Raw genomic sequence first — 17,848 nt, 5'->3', positions numbered from 1 at the left:
TGCACCTGATAATAATACTGTAATTGCAAAGGATTTAACATGCCTGGTAAGCCAGTAGAAGGGTGCTGCGTAAGGGAAGTGACTTTACACAACACACACATAGCCCAGAGGCTATTTGTAGGTACTCTGACAGCATAGCCAGGGGACATAGCTTGCTCTCCTCATGAGACATTTTTTTTTCTTTTTTTCAATTCCCTACCTACCCTATTCTTATCATGGACATAGCCAAGTAAAACTGGTACACTTCACAGCCCTCTGGCAGCTCTGGGGAAATATTTATAGCACTTTTTAGAAAATAGTTGCCTGGCCCTTTAAGACGACCATTAACTGCTCAGTGCAGTTAGCTGATCAATAGAGGAAACTCTGGTTGTGCAGGGGAGCATGTTGTTATGAGGGAAGAGTATTTATTATGCTTGGTGCACATTATATGATGTTATTATGCTTGGTGCACATCATATAATTTTATTACACTCATATGGACTATCAAGCTTTCTCTGAGGTAAACTGGTTTCCCTACCATGGTAGCCCCGCCCCCTCAGCTTCCCAGGCCTTACTATCCACTCAGGGGCTGTTACTATGCAGAAATCAGCTCAGGAAATGATAGGGCTGTATTTTCTAAAAGGTAATTAATGAGTAATTTTTCTAAACATTTCCACTTACAAAGGAGCTGCCAGGGAGTTACTTGGGCTAGACTATGAAACCTGCGTTCATGTATTGCAGTTTTAATAAATGTGTCATAAGTGTGTGATATAGTGTAGAATTTTCTCTACCAATTTTATTGTTTGTGTATCTCTGGTATTGCTACCTACTCTGCCATTACACACTATGGAACAAAATGATTATGTCCACACTAAAATGATGTAAAACAGCACATTGGAGGAATTATTTCTCCCAGTACATACATTACATATGTTTTACAAGCTTGTTCCTTTATGTAAGGTCAATAAACTATGTGAGAGATATTTACCTCAGACTGTGCTTGTGATTTAACCACACCCTTTTGGCTTCCTTTAAGGAATTATGTACTGTCTATGCTCAGAACCTACTCACTTTACTGAGTATAAGAATAGCTAGAAAGGCTATGGCAGCATATTTTGTGGCTATTATTATTCATTTTTATACTCTTATTAAACTCTCTGCAAATAAAGCACTAAACTCTGTATATACACCCTCTGTTTATAAAGGACTACATTCTGTACATACACAGAGGTGTAACTATTTAACACTAAGGTTTCAGATTTGAAAACATCTTTTCCTTCTATTGGCAATGAGAGTCCACAAGAATATTCATAACCCCATGAGAATTACTCTACCTGTTCACCAGGAGGAGGCAAAGACACCCCAAACAAGACTATAAATACCTCCCCCCACTTCCCCTCCCCATTGACATCACTCTGTCATGTAGGAAAGTACTTTTTATGTTAGCAATCTCTTCTGCAAGGAGAGTTTCTGAATTGTCGGTGCTGTCTTGTGATTCTCAATTTTTAATCATTCACAAGGTTAAGGCTGTACTTCGTACCAAATATGATTTCCTTCCTAAGGTAGTTTCTACTGAAAATATCAATCAATAAATCGTTATTCCTTTATTGTGTCCAGATCCTTCTAACTCTAAGGAGTGGACAAAAAGCTACTAAGTTAGTGTTGGCTTCTTGGCTTAAACAAGTGATTTACAAGGCTTAGTTTGTGCCGATAAAGTCGCCTCCTAAGCGTATCACAACTCTTTCTACAAGAGCAGTTGTAACATTCTGGGCTTTTAAAAATGATGCATCTTTGGAGCAGACTTGCAAAGCTGTCACATGGTCTTCTCTGCATACTTTTTCCAAATGTTATTGTTTTGATGTTTTTGCTTCTTCACAAGCAGCTTTTGGCAGGAAAGTCCTTCAGGCTTTTAGATTAAAGGGACAGTCTAGGCCAAAATAAACTTTAATGATTCAGATAGAGCATGTCATTTTAAACAATTTTCCAATTTACTTTTATCACCAATTTTGCTTTGTTCTCTTGGTATTCTTAGTTGAAATCTTAACCTAGGAGGTTCATATGCTAATTTCTTAGACCTTGAAGCCCACCTCTTTCAGATTGCATTTTAACAGTTTTTCACCACTAGAGGGTGTTAGTTCACGTATTTCATATAGATAACACTGTGCTCGTGCACGAGAAGTTATCTGGGAGCAGGCACTGATTGGCTAGACTGCAAGTCTGTCAAAAGAACTGAAAAAAGGGGCAGTTTGCAGAGGCTTAGATACAAGATAATCACAGAGGTTAAAAGTATATTATTATAAATGTGTTAGTTATGCAAAACTGGGAAATGGGTAATAAAGGGATTATCTATCTTTTAAAACAATAAAAATTCTGGTGTAGACTGTCCCTTTAAGTCTGGAGCCCAAGAGGAGGGATCAAGACTGAAAAGAGTGCACTTAGACAGCACTCCCGTCCCTGGTTAAAGAATATAATAATAGGCTCACATTCAGAACCAAAAATTTTTTCCATTCAAATAAATTCACTTAAACCTTTTATTAACAATAGTTATAAAATCGATATGTGTGTGTACTTTAAAAACACATAGGAGCTGGATTGTAAGTATTTCTCAATTATCATTTGAGTAACCTTGTTGTGCAAATATTGAGGGCACCTCCAAGGGGTCCCACTCTTGTATAGGAAATTGTTTGTGTTTTACGTTTTGCGTCTTATACTTGAGGTAGATTGTAGTGTTTCACTTTGGGTTTATATATTAATGCAGTATATATTAATGCAGTATCTAATTAGTAATTCTGCCAATATGGCAACTGGTGTGCTTGTTAACTGGTTAACTTTTTCATACCCTATACTTGGGCCTGGTTTTGATTTTTTATATATATATATATATATATATATATATATATATATATATATATATATATATATATATATATATATATATTGGACTTCAAGTGGTCCAATACTAGGATAGGTTACATATTGATTGTTAACTTTTTATCTGTATTCAGATTTCACACTGAATGCCTTTGCACTTTGTGTCAAGGGTATAAAAATAATATTCTCATGGATTACACTCAGATCTATTTTACATCTAGTAATGACATATAGTGCTGATAGTACTCTGAGTTGTGGTCAAAATAGAGTTAATTGTTATTGACACAAGTATATTGGATACCAGGGTTTGTTTAAATAGATATTGTACTTTCTTCCAAAAAATGTATTTGGTCTGGATAATCCATGAGAATATTATTTTTATACCCTTGACACAAAGTGCAAAGGCATTCAGTGTGAAATCTGAATACAGATAAAAAGTTAACAATCAATATATAACCTATCCTAGTATTGGACCACTTGAAGTCCAATATATATATAAAAAATCAAAACCAGGCCCAAGTATAGGGTATGAAAAAGTTAACCAGTTAACAAGCACACCAGTTGCCATATTGGCAGAATTACTAATTAGATACTGGACTAGCCTTACTGCAAATTCATAAAGTGCTCTACATAGCATTAATATATAAACCCAAAGTGAAACACTACAATCTACCTAAAGTATAAGACGCAAAACGTAAAACACAAACAATTTCTCCAACATAGGTGTGTCCGGTCCACGGCGTCATCCTTACTTGTGGGATATTCTCCTCCCCAACAGGAAATGGCAAAGAGCCCAGCAAAGCTGGTCACATGATCCCTCCTAGGCTCCGCCTTCCCCAGTCATTCTCTTTGCCGTTGTACAGGCAACATCTCCACGGAGATGGCTTAGAGTTTTTTAGTGTTTAACTGTAGTTTTTATTATTCAATCAAGAGTTTGTTATTTTAAAATAGTGCTGGTATGTACTATTTACTCTGAAACAGAAAAGAGATGAAGATTTCTGTTTGTAAGAGGAAAATGATTTTAGCAACCGTTACTAAAATCGATGGCTGTTCCACACAGGACTGTTGAGAGGAATTAACTTCAGTTGGGGGAACAGTGAGCAGACGTTTGCTGCTTGAGGTATGACACATTCTAACAAGACGATGTAATGCTGGAAGCTGTCATTTTCCCTATGGGATCCGGTAAGCCATTTTATTACAGACAGTAAATAAGGGCTTCACAAGGGCTTTTTAAGACTGTAGACATTTTCTGGGCTAAATCGATTTATATATAAACATATTTTATACTCCATAGCCTTGAGGAATTATTTTAATCTTGGGAATTTTGTAAAATAACCGGCAGGCACTGTATTGGACACCTTATTCTCTAGGGGCTTTCCCTAATCATAGGCAGAGTCTCATTTTCGCGCCTGTATTGCGCACTTGTTTTTGAGAAGCATGACATGCAGATGCATGTGTGAGGAGCTCTGATACATAGAAAAGACTTTCTGAAGGCGTCATTTGGTATCGTATTCCCCTTTGGGCTTGGTTGGGTCTCAGCAAAGCAGATACCAGGGACTGTAAAGGGGTTAAATATAAAAACGGCTCCGGTTCCGTTATTTTAAGGGTTAAAGCTTCCAAATTTGGTGTGCAATACTTTTAAGGCTTTAAGACACTGTGGTGAAATTTTGGTGAATTTTGAACAATTCCTTCATACTTTTTCGCAATTGCAGTAATAAAGTGTGTTCAGTTTAAAATTTAAAGTGACAGTAACGGTTTTATTTTAGAACGTTTTTTGTACTTTGTTATCAAGTTTATGCCTGTTTAACATGTCTGAACTGCCAGATAGACTGTGTTCTGAATGTGGGGAGCCAAGGTCCCTTCTCATTTAAATAGATGTGATTTATGTGACACAAAATTTAGAGAAAATGATGCCCAAGATGATTCCTCAAGTGAGGGGAGTAAGCATGGTACTGCATCATCCCCTCCTTCGTCTACACCAGTCTTGCCCACACAAGAGGCCCCTAGTACATCTAGCGCGCCAATACTCCTTACTATGCAACAATTAACGGCTGTAATGGATAATTCTATCAAAAACATTTTAGCCAAAATGCCCACTTATCAGCGAAAGCGCGACTGCTCTGTTTTAGAAAATACTGAAGAGCATGAGGACGTTGATGATATTGTTTCTGAAGGGCCCCTACACCAGTCTGAGGGGGCCAGGGAGGTTTTGTCTGAGGGAGAAATTTCAGATTCAGGGAAAATTTCTCAACAAGCTGAACCTGATGTGATTACATTTAAATTTAAGTTGGAACATCTCCGCGCTCTGCTTAAGGAGGTGTTATCCACTCTGGATGATTGTGAGAATTTGGTCATCCCAGAGAAACTATGTAAAATGGACAAGTTCCTAGAGGTCCCGGGGCCCCCCGAAGCTTTTCCTATACCCAAGCGGGTGGCGGACATTGTAAATAAAGAATGGGAAAGGCCCGGTATACCTTTCGTCCCTCCCCCCATATTTAAAAAATTGTTTCCTATGGTCGACCCCAGAAAGGACTTATGGCAGACAGTCCCCAAGGTCGAGGGGGCGGTTTCTACTCTAAACAAACGCACCACTATACCCATAGAAGATAGTTGTGCTTTCAAAGATCCTATGGATAAAAAATTAGGTTTGCTTAAAAAGATGTTTGTTCAGCAAGGTTACCTTCTACAACCAATTTCATGCATTGTCCCTGTCACTACAGCCGCGTGTTTCTGGTTCGATGAGCTAGAAAAGGCGATCACTAGTAATTCTCCTTCTTATGAGGAGATTATGGACAGAATCCGTGCTCTTAAATTGGCTAATTCTTTCACCCTAGACGCCACTTTGCAATTGGCTAGGTTAGCGGCGAAAAATTCTGGGTTTGCTATTGTGGCGCGCAGAGCGCTTTGGTTAAAATCTTGGTCAGCGGATGCGTCTTCCCAAGAACAAATTGCTTAACATTCCTTTCAAGGGGAAAACGCTGTTTGGCCCTGACTTGAAAGAGATTATCTCTGATATCACTGGGGGCAAGGGCCACGCCCTTCCTCAGGATAGGTCTTTCAAGGCCAAAAATAAACCTAATTTTCGTCCCTTTCGTAGAAACGGACCAGCCCCAAGTGCTACGTCCTCTAAGCAAGAGGGTAATACTTCTCAAGCCAAGCCAGCCTGGAGACCAATGCAAGGCTGGAACAAGGGAAAGCAGGCCAAGAAACCTGCCACTGCTACCAAGACAGCATGAGATGTTGGCCCCCGATCCGGGACCGGATCTGGTGGGGGGCAGACTCTCTCTCTTCGCTCAGGCTTGGGCAAGAGATGTTCTGGATCCTTGGGCGCTAGAAATAGTCTCCCAAGGTTATCTTCTGGAATTCAAAGGGCTTCCCCCAAGGGGGAGGTTCCACAGGTCTCAATTGTCTTCAGGCCACATAAAAAAACAGGCATTCTTACATTGTGTAGAAGACCTGTTAAAAATGGGAGTGATTCATCCTGTTCCATTAGGAGAACATGGGATGGGGTTCTACTCCAATCTGTTCGTAGTTCCCAAAAAAGAGGGAACGTTCAGACCAATCTTAGATCTCAAGATCCTAAACAAGTTTCTCAAGGTTCCATCGTTCAAAATGGAAACCATTCGAACAATTCTTCCTTCCATCCAGGAAGGTCAATTCATGACCACGGTGGATTTAAAGGATGCGTATCTACATATTCCTATCCACAAGGAACATCATCGGTTCCTAAGGTTCGCATTCCTGGACAAGCATTACCAGTTCGTGGCACTTCCGTTCGGATTAGCCACTGCTCCAAGGATTTTCACAAAGGTACTAGGGTCCCTTCTAGCGGTGCTAAGACCAAGGGGCATTGCAGTAGTACCTTACTTGGACGACATTCTGATTCAAGCGTCGTCCCTTCCTCTAGCAAAGGCTCACACGGACATTGTCCTGGCCTTTCTCAGATCTCACGGATGGAAAGTGAACGTAGAAAAGAGTTCTCTATCTCCGTCAACGAGGGTTCCCTTCTTGGGAACAATAATAGACTCCTTAGAAATGAGGATTTTTCTGACAGAGGCCAGAAAAACAAAACTTCTAAACTCTTGTCAAATACTTCATTCCGTTCCTCTTCCTTCCATAGCGCAGTGCATGGAAGTAATAGGTTTGATGGTAGCGGCAATGGACATAGTTCCTTTTGCGCGCATTCATCTAAGACCATTACAACTGTGCATGCTCAGTCAGTGGAATGGGGACTATACAGACTTGTCTCGACGATACAAGTAAATCAGAGGACCAGAGATTCACTCCGTTGGTGGCTGTCCCTGGACAACCTGTCACAGGGGATGAGCTTCCGCAGACCAGAGTGGGTCATTGTCACGACCGACGCCAGTCTGATGGGCTGGGGCGCGGTCTGGGGACTCCTGAAAGCTCAGGGTCTTTGGTCTCGGGAAGAATCTCTTCTACCGATAAATATTCTGGAACTGAGAGCGATACTCAATGCTCTCAAGGCTTGGCCTCAGCTAGCAAAGGCCAAGTTCATACGGTTTCAATCAGACAACATGACGACTGTTGCGTACATCAACCATCAGGGGGGAACAAGGAGTTCCCTGGCGATGGAAGAAGTGACCAAAATCATTCAATGGGCGGAGACTCACTCCTGCCACTTGTCTGCAATCCACATCCCAGGAGTGGAAAATTGGGAAGCGGATTTTCTGAGTCGTCAGACATTACATCCGGGGGAGTGGGAACTCCATCCGGAAATCTTTGCCCACATTACTCAACTGTGGGGCATTCCAGACATGGATCTGATGGCCTCTCGTCAGAACTTCAAGGTTCCTTGCTACGGGTCCAGATCCAGGGATCCCAAGGCGACTCTAGTAGATGCACTAGTAGCACCTTGGACCTTCAAACTAGCTTATGTATTCCCGCCGTTTCCTCTCATCCCCAGGCTGGTAGCCAGGATCAATCAGGAGAGGGCATCGGTGATCTTGATAGCTCCTGCGTGGCCACGCAGGACTTGGTATGCAGACCTGGTGAATATGTCATCGGCTCCACCATGGAAGCTACCTTTGAGACGAGACCTTCTTGTTCAAGGTCCGTTCGAACATCCGAATCTGGTCTCACTCCAACTGACTGCTTGGAGATTGAACGCTTGATCTTATCGAAGCGAGGGTTCTCAGATTCTGTTATTGATACTCTTGTTCAGGCCAGAAAGCCTGTAACTAGAAAAATTTACCACAAAATATGAAAAAATATATCATGTTGGTGTGAATCTAAAGGATTCCCCTTGGGACAAGGTAAAAATTCCTAAGATTCTATCCTTTCTTCAAGAAGGATTGGAGAAAGGATTATCTGCAAGTTCCTTGAAGGGACAGATTTCTGCCTTGTCTGTGTTACTTCACAAAAGCTGGCAGCTGTGCCAGATGTTCAAGCCTTTGTTCAGGCTCTGGTTAGAATCAAGCCTGTTTACAAACCTTTGACTCCTCCCTGGAGTCTCAATTTAGTTCTTTCAGTTCTTCAGGGGGTTCCGTTTGAACCCTTACATTCCGTTGATATTAAGTTATTATCTTGGTTGCAATTTCTTCTGCTAGAAGAGTTTCAGAATTATCTGCTCTGCAGTGTTCTCCTCCTTATCTGGTGTTCCATGCAGATAAGGTGGTTTTACGTACTAAACCTGGTTTTCTTCCGAAAGTTGTTTTCTAACAAAAACATTAACCAGGAGATAGTCGTGCCTTCTTTGTGTCCGAATCCAGTTTCAAAGAAGGAACGTTTGTTGCACAATTTGGATGTTGTTCGCGCTCTAAAATTCTATTTAGATGCTACAAAGGATTTTAGACAAACATCTTCCTTGTTTGTTGTTTATTCTGGTAAAAGGAGAGGTCAAAAAGCAACTTCTACCTCTCTCTCTTTTTGGATTAAAAGCATCATCAGATTGGCTTATGAGACTGCCGGACGGCAAGCTCCTGAAAGAATCACAGCTCATTCCACTAGGGCTGTGGCTTCCACATGGGCCTTCAAGAACGAGGCTTCTGTTGATCAGATATGTAAGGCAGCGACTTGGTCTTCACTGCACACTTTTACCAAATTTTACAAGTTTGATACTTTTGCTTCTTCTGAGGCTATTTTTGGGAGAAAGGTTTTGCAAGCCGTGGTGCCTTCCATTTAGGTGACCTGATTTGCTCCCTCCCTTCATCCGGTGTCCTAAAGCTTTGGTATTGGTTCCCACAAGTAAGGATGACGCCGTGGACCGGACACACCTATGTTGGAGAAAACAGAATTTATGTTTACCTGATAAATTACTTTCTCCAACGGTGTGTCCGGTCCACGGCCCGCCCTGGTTTTTTAATCAGGTCTGATAATTTATTTTCTTTAACTACAGTCACCACGGTATCATATGATTTCTCCTATGCAAATATTCCTCCTTTACGTCGGTCGAATGACTGGGGAAGGCGGAGCCTAGGAGGGATCATGTGACCAGCTTTGCTGGGCTCTTTGCCATTTCCTGTTGGGGAGGAGAATATCCCACAAGTAAGGATGACGCCGTGGACCGGACACACCGTTGGAGAAAGTAATTTATCAGGTAAACATAAATTCTGTTTTCCTATACAAGAGTGGGACCCCTTGGAGGTGCCCTCAATATTTGCACAACAAGGTTACTCAACTGATAATTGAGAAATACTTACAATCCAGCTCCTATGTGTTTTTAAAGTACACACACACATATCGATTTTATAACTAATGTTAATAAAAGTTATGTTTTAAGTGAATTTATTTGAATGGAAAAAATTTTTGGTTCTGAATGTGAGCCTATTATTATATTCTTTAACCAGGGACGAGAGTGCTGTCTAAGTGCACTCTTTTCAGTCTTGATCCCTCCTCTTGGGCTCCAGACTTAATCTAAAAGTTGTTTCTGTGCCCAAGCACCCCCTGCTCATTAAGATACATTTACAGATTGATATACATACATATATGCATGTATATATATATATATATATATATATATATATATATATAGCAACCCTGCAACAATAGCATTGTAGTGCTAGTGCCATTCCCTTTTTTCTCTAAGTCCTTCAGGCTGCAGTGTCGGCTTAATAGGAATTGCCAGAAAAATTGTCCCACCCTTTCCGCAACAAAGACTATCTGCTTGGGTATTAATCCCATATGTTATGAACTGTGGACAAAAGAAAACAAAATTTATGCTTACCTGATCAATTATTTTCTTTCGGATTGATGATGGTCCACAGGCCCCGCCCATTTAATTTTTTGGGTGACAGATCTAATGACACCTCTACAGACCCTGCTTTGTCTTTCCTATTATGTTTCCTATTCTCTACTCAGCTATACGTGAAACTAAGAGAGAGAAAAGGAGGTAGGAGGGATTTTAAGCTCTGATATGGGTTCTTGACCTCCCCCTAGTGGCGGGAAATATATCCCATAAGTTATGGAGGCCAGTGGACCATCATCATTCCGAATTTCATGTAAGCATACATTTTGTTATATGTAGATGATTATATATAGGTATATATAGGTATAGATATATACAGATACAGGAATATGTATTTATAAATACATATAACATATTCTGATGTGCAGAACATTGTAATGTGAAATATTTACAGTAAATATACACTATAACGCTATATTAATAGTGTATAAATGTTTTTAAATGTTTTAAACTACTTAACTGCAAAGGGCTCCAATGCACTTCTATATATGCTAAAACCACAGGGAGAAAGAGTGTGTATTTGATTATGCAGTTGATAAACTGTGTTCTGGGTCCCTGGGGTTTGGGATAATTGGAGAGAGGGTGGGCCATTATCCCAGACAGCTGTGAAGCTGTCCAGCAGCTAATCAAAGGTGTGGCTTATTAGAAGTTGTGAGGGTTTAAATAGCAGCCTCACTTAGGCCCTTGAGAGAGAGTTACACAGCTACAGAAGCTGGTGTGTGTGTTTGTTACACTGTGTAAAAGACTTTTGTTCCTGTGAACTGTAAAAGGACATTATTTTTACAAAGCACTTGTGGAATGCTGTGAAGTACTGGGACACATTTAAAAGTACTTAACTTTGCTGCAGAGGAAGGATTTCCCTCTTTTGAAAATGAACTGCCTGTTTGTTATTGCTGTGAAAAATAAAGCCTTTTAAACTACAGTGGACTGTCCTGTGCTGCATTTGTGCCCTAGAAGACCGTGGTTAAAAGTGTTCCTGTTACACTTGGTGGAGAATACGGGAAACCACGTTGTATGTCTGTGGGCATAATAATCTGCAAGCAACATGGAGGAAGTCATTAAAGCTTTGATCCATTCTAATGCTATACAGCAGGAGACTAACAGAAAAGCTGCTGAAAATAGTGCAGCACTGCAACAGTTGGTCTTGGCCCAGTCAAAGAGTGCTATGCTGCTGGCTAAATCACAGAAGGAGAACACTGAATTGTTGATACAACAGATGACTGCTGTGCAAGCTGAGACATTCAGGAAGACCCGGGAAGAGCAACAAAGTGCTACACAAACTCTGCAACGAGAGGTTCAAGCCATATCAGAAAAACTGAACTCTGAATATGTTGGTGGCAGCCAAGGTTCCAGATTAATAAGGGCTAGTCATTATCTTCAAAAAATGACAGCAGCTGATGATGTTGAGGCATATCTTTTGGCATTTGAACGCACAGCAGAAAGAGAAAAATGGCCGACAGTTGAGTGGGCGAGTATACTTGCACCATTTCTTAGTGGTGAACCTCAGAAGGCCTACTTTGATTTAGAGCCAGCACAAGCCAGTGACTATGAGAAATTGAAAGCAGAAATCCTTGCACGCCTGGGGGTGACTTCGGCAGTCCGTGCACAAAGATTCCATTCCTGGATGTTTTCATTTTATAATGCTGCAAGATCCCAGATGTTCGACCTTATACACCATGCCAGGAAGTGGCTGCAACCAGAGGTTAATTCGGCTACCAAAATAGTGGAACTACTGGTGATGGACCGGTTTCAGCGTGGATTACCTGCTTCCCTACGGCGGTGGGTTAATCAAGGTGATCCTCAAATAGCGGATCAGTTGATTGTATTGGTTGAAAGATTTATAGCTTCAGGAGAAGTTTTGCAACAATCTTCAATGGATCAGCCCCACAATCCCAAGTCCCAGAGCTCTACAAGAACTGGTAAGACTGTTCAGGGGATAAAGGGGATAAGAGAGCAGCAGGTGTATAGGCAAAACACCAGAGACATTTCCCCAGGAATTAAGGAAACATTTAAATATAACCAACCTGTAAGATGTTTTAAATGTAATGAGGTTGGGCATATTGCTAGAGACTGTGATAAAGATCAATTTATGGACTGTAATGTTGCACATTCACTATTGTCTAATAGCAACAGCTCTGTTAATAATGATTCCCATTGGTGTACTGTGACGGTTAATGGTAAAGTGTCTAGGGCTTTGCTTGATTCAGGAAGTATGGTCACACTAGTGGCTAAATCTTTAGTACCAGATGCAGTATTAGATTATGGGGAAAAAATGGGAATTATCTGTGTTCATGGAGATAAACGGGAATATCCTACAGCTGAGGTGGAGATTGAGACTCAGTGTGGTAAATTAAAATATTGTGTGGGTGTAGTACCAAATTTAGCCCATGAGGTGGTGATAGGGAGAGATTTTCCAAAATTTCTGGAGTTATGGGAATCTCCAGAAATATGTCAAACTTCTGATATTTATGTATTTCCTTTCTCTGAAACTGATTTTGAAGGGGGTTCCATTGAAAAGGAGAAAAATAAGATTTATTGCCCTATGCCTGTATTAGTAGGTGATCAACCTTCTCAGAGTAATGAAGTACCAAGTACTAGCTCGGAAAATATTGATGATTTGATAGATCTGGTTGGTGGCCCTGGTAATTTTAAAAAAGCCCAATGGGAGGATCCAACATTGGTAGAGGCAAGAAATAATATCAGGGTTATAAATGATGTTGTGACACAGCCAGGAAATGTATTACCCTATCCTTATTTTGAAGCAGTTAATGATTTGGTATATCGTGTAGAGAAGAAAGGAACAGACATTGTTAAACAACTTTTGGTGCCCCAGACTTTTAGAAACACTGTATTAAATCTTGCACATAACCACATTCTAGGGGGGCATTTGGGAGTTGAGAAAACCAAAGCGAGAATTCTTAGAAGGTTTTATTGGCCAGGGATATTTGTAGCCATCAAGGATTATTGTGCTTCATGCCCTAAGTGTCAACTTACAGCTCCTGCTAAAGATTTTCGTAACCCTTTAGTGCCCTTGCCTATAATTGATTATTGTAATTGACACAGATGGGAGAAATTGGGACCTTCTGTTACCCTATTTAATGTTCTCTATCAGGGAGGTTCCCCAGGCTTCTACAGGTTTTTCCCCATTTGAACTGTTATATGGGCGGCATCCCAGGGGATTACTAGATATAGTTAAAGAGACTTGGGAGCAAGAGACAACACCTTATCGAAGTATTATTGAACATATTTCCCAAATGCAGGATCGTATGGAAGCTGTCATGCCCATTGTAAGGGAACATATGGGAAAAGCACAGGAAGCACAAAAGTACAGCTACAACCGTAATGCTAGAGCCAGGGTGTTTCAACCTAGGGATAGGGTGTTAGTTCTGGTCCCTACAGTTGAAAATAAATTCTTGGCTACTTGGCAGGGCCCATATGAGATAATTGAGAAAGTGGGTGATGTTACATACAAAGTAAGTCAGCTAGGGAGAAGGAAACCTGAGCAAATATATCATATAAATCTGTTAAAACCTTGGAAAGATAGGGAAGTTTTAGTTGCCTTAAAACCTACAGAACTCCCTGTCACTGAACCAGAGGTAAATATATCGGAAACCCTATCTGTACATCAGAAGCGAGAGGTCAAGGATTTTATTAGAATAAACAAAGAGGTATTTTCTGTGGTACCGGGAAAAACTAATGTTATTAAGCATGACATAATAACAGAACCATGGAAGAAGGTCTGCCTTAAACCCTATAGGGTCCCTGAGGCTCGTAGAAAGGCTATTAAACTGGAGGTAGAAAAAATGTTAAAGCTTGGGGTAATTGAGGAATCACAAAGTGAGTGGAACAGTCCAATCGTGCTTGTTCCAAAGCCGGATGGTTCATTAAGGTTCTGTAATGACTTTCGTAAGCTTAATTGTGTTTCCAAATTTGACACCTACCCAATGCCTAGAGTAGATGAGTTGATAGAAAGGCTAGGAAAAGCACGTTATCTCACTACAATTGATTTAACAAAAGGGTATTGGCAGGTGCCTCTCACTAGTCAAGCAAAGGAAAAGACAGCTTTTTCAACCCCAGAGGGCTTATTTCAGTATACGGTGTTGCCATTTGGTTTACATGGGGCCCTGGCAACATTTCAGAGGATGATGGATAGAATTCTGAAACCCCATGTTCGTTATGCGGCAGCATATTTGGATGATGTTATAATTTATAGTACAGATTGGGAATCCCATCTTCCCAAAAGTTCAAGCAGTACTTGATGCAATACGGTCCGCTGGGTTAACTGCCAATCCTGCAAAATGTACTGTTGGTTTACAGGAAGCTAAGTACTTGGGTTATACTATTGGTAGAGGATTAGTTAAACCTCAGACAACAAAAGTAGAGGCCATACAGAAACTGGCCACAGCCTCTAACTAAAAAACAAGTAAGAGCATTTATTGGGATAACTAGTTATTATAGAAGGTTTATCCCGAATTTCGCTACAATTGCGGCACCCTTGACAGATCTCACAAAAGCAAGGGCCCCAATTATGATTAAAATGGTCCCCAGAAGCAGAACAAGCTTTTAAGCATTTGAAAGATGCCCTTTGTGCCCATCCAGTTTTGGTAACCCCCAATTTCGCTAAAGATTTTTATTGTACAGACAGATGCCTCTGATGTTGGTTTAGGAGCAGTTCTCTCGCAGGAGTGTCAGGGAGAAGAGCATCCTGTCCTTTTCCTAAGCAGAAAACTATTTCACAGGAAAATAACTATTCTATAGCGGAGAAAGAATGCCTTGCCATTAAGTGGGCTTTAGAGACCCTTAGGTACTATCTGTTGGGAAGAAAATTTAAATTAATAACAGATCATGCTCCTCTCACATGGATGAGTCAGAATAAGGAAACAAATTCAAGGGTTACTAGGTGGTTTCTTAGCTTGCAACCCTTCAATTTTACTGTTGAGCACAGGGCTGGTCTTTTGCAGGGCAATGCTGATGGTTTGTCTCGGGTACATTCATTGATGTCCATGGTCGCTCAACCCACTGGGTGTGAGCTGGGGGGGAGGATATGTGACAGAAAGCAAGGCCTGGTTATAAATGGAAGATATTTAAGACCAAGCATTGTACATGCTATTTCTCCTTTCAGTTAAAACCCCCAGGGAGAAAGAGTGTGTATTTGATTATGCAGTTGATAAACTGTGTTCTGGGTCCCTGGGGTTTGGGATAATTGGAGAGAGGGTGGGCCATTATCCCAGACAGCTGTGAAGCTGTCCAGCAGCTAATCACAGGTGTGGCTAATTAGAAGTTGTGAGGGTTTAAATAGCAGCCTCACTTAGGCCTTGAGAGAGAGGTACACAGCTACAGAAGCTGGTGTGTGTGTTTGTTACACTGTGTAAAAGACTTTTGTTCCTGTGAACTGTAAAAGGACATTATTTTTACAAAGCACTTGTGGAATGCTGTGAAGTACTGGGACACATTTAAAAGTACTTAACTTTGCTGCAGAGGAAGGATTTCCCTCTTTTGAAAATGAACTGCCTGTTTGTTATTGCTGTGAAAAATAAAGCTTTTTAAATTACAGTGGACTGTCCTGTGCTGCATTTGTGCCCCAGAAGACCGTGGTTAAAAGTCTTCCTGTTACAATATATATATATATATATATCACATAGAAACACCCAGCACTCACCAGCTAGCTCACAGCTAAGATAAAATCACAACTGGAAAGGTTAGTCACCGCATCTGGCCAAATGGGAAAGCTCAGGCACCACGTCAAGGTCCTTTCCATTGCCTGAGTCCCTAACACAGCCACACCATCATGCGAGCTCACAAAGCCAAACAGACTGAGAACAAAGAAGGGTGCACAGGTGGCTGTAATCACCCAGAGAAAATACAAAACATGGAAGGGAACTGCACTCCAAGACCGGATCAGGTACACATCCTGTGACTCAGTAACATCCAGCCCTGGGTGCTAAATAGCACTCCAAAAAAGCTGTGATGTCACCAGAGCCACAGGCTGTGTACCTGATCCGGTCTTGGAGTGCAGTTCCCTTCCATGTTTTATATATATATATATATATATATATATATATATATATAATATATATATATATATATATATATATATATATATATATATATATATATATATATATATTATATATATATATATATATAAAAATAAATACACAGTATCTCACAAAAGTGAGTACACCCCTCACATTTTTGTAAATATTTTATTATATATTCATGTGACAACACTAAAGAAATGAGTAGTGAGTGTACAACCTGTATAACAGTTGTAAATTTACTGTCCCCTCAAAAAAACTCAACACACAGCCAATAATGTCTAAACCGTTGGCAACAAAAGTGAGTGCACCTCTAAGTGGAAATTTCCAAATTGGGCCCAATTAGCCATTTTCCCTCCTCTGTGTCATATGACTCGTTAGTGTTACAAGGTCTCAGGTGTGAATGGGGAGCAAGTGTATTAAATTTGATGTTATCGCTCTCACACTCTCATACTGGTCACTGGAAGTTCAACATGGCACCTCATGGCAAAGAACTCTCTGAGGATCTGAAAAAAATAATTTTTTGCTCTACATAAAGATGGCCTAGGCTATAAGAAGATTGCCAAGACCCTGAAACTGAGCTGCAGCACGGTGGGCAAGACCATACAGCGCTTTCACAGGACAGGCTCCACTCAGAACAGGCCTCCCATGGTCGACCAAAGAAGTTGAGTGCACGTGCTCAGCATCACATTCCAGAGGTTGTCTTTGGGAAATAGACATATGAGTGCTGCCAGCATTGCTGCAGAGGTTGAAGGGGTGGGGGTGTCAGCCTGTCAGTGCTCAGACCAAACGCCGCACACTGCATCAAATTGGTCTGTTGTCCTAGAAGGAAGCCTCTTCTAAGATGATGCACAAGAAGCCTGCAAACAGTTTGCTGAAGACAATCAGATTAAGGGCATGGATTACTGGATCCATGTCCTGTGGTCCCAATGAGACCAAGATAAACGTATTTGGTTCAGATGGTATCAAGCGTGTGTGGCGGCAACCAGGTGAGGAGTACAAAGACAAGTGTGTCTTGCCTACAGTCAAGCATGGTGGTGGGAGTGTCATGGTCTGGGCCTGCATGAGTGCTGCCGACACTGGGAAGCTACAGTTCATTGAGGGAACCATGAATGCCAACATGTACTGTGACATACTGAAGCGGAGACTGGGCCCGCAGGGCAGTATTCCAACATAACGACCCCAAATACACCTCCAAGACAACCACTGTCTTTCTAAAGAAGCTGAGGATAAAGGTTATGGACTGGCCAAGCATGCCTCCAGACCTAAACCCTATTGAGCATCTGTGGGGCATCCTCAAATAGAAGGTGGGGGAGGGCAAGGTCTCTAATATCCACCAGCTCCGTGATGTCATCATGGTGGAGTGGAAGATAACTCCAGTTGCAACCTGTGAAGCTCTGTTGAACTCATGCCAGGAGGTTTAAGGCAGTGCTGGAAAATAATGGTGGCCAAACAAAATATTAACACTTTGGGCCCAATTTGGACATTTCCACTTAGGGGTGTACTCACTTTTGTTGCCAACGGTTTAGACATTAATGGCTGTGTGTTGAATTATTTTGCGGGGACAGCAAATTTACACTGTTGTACAGGCTGTACACTCACTACTTTAGATTGTAACAAAGTGTAATTTCTTCAGCGTTGTCACATGAAAATATATAATAAAATATTTACAAAATGTGAGGGGTGTACTCACTTTTGTGGAATACTGTATCTTTTAGACATGTATATGTATGTATCCCTATGTCTAAAGCCC

General features: G+C 41.0%; 1 protein-coding gene across 7 annotated transcripts in view; it reads left to right on the top strand.

Moving 5' to 3' along the window:
* The window catches only part of ADAM15 (ADAM metallopeptidase domain 15), a 288,661-nt gene that overhangs the window by 77,828 nt on the left and 192,985 nt on the right, over positions 1–17,848 (top strand). The window lies entirely within an intron of this gene.

This window comes from Bombina bombina, chromosome 1 (assembly GCF_027579735.1).
Source record: "Bombina bombina isolate aBomBom1 chromosome 1, aBomBom1.pri, whole genome shotgun sequence".
Lineage (NCBI taxonomy): Eukaryota > Metazoa > Chordata > Amphibia > Anura > Bombinatoridae > Bombina > Bombina bombina.
Note: the sequence above shows the minus strand (reverse complement) of the source record. Positions and strands in the feature narration are given on the sequence as shown.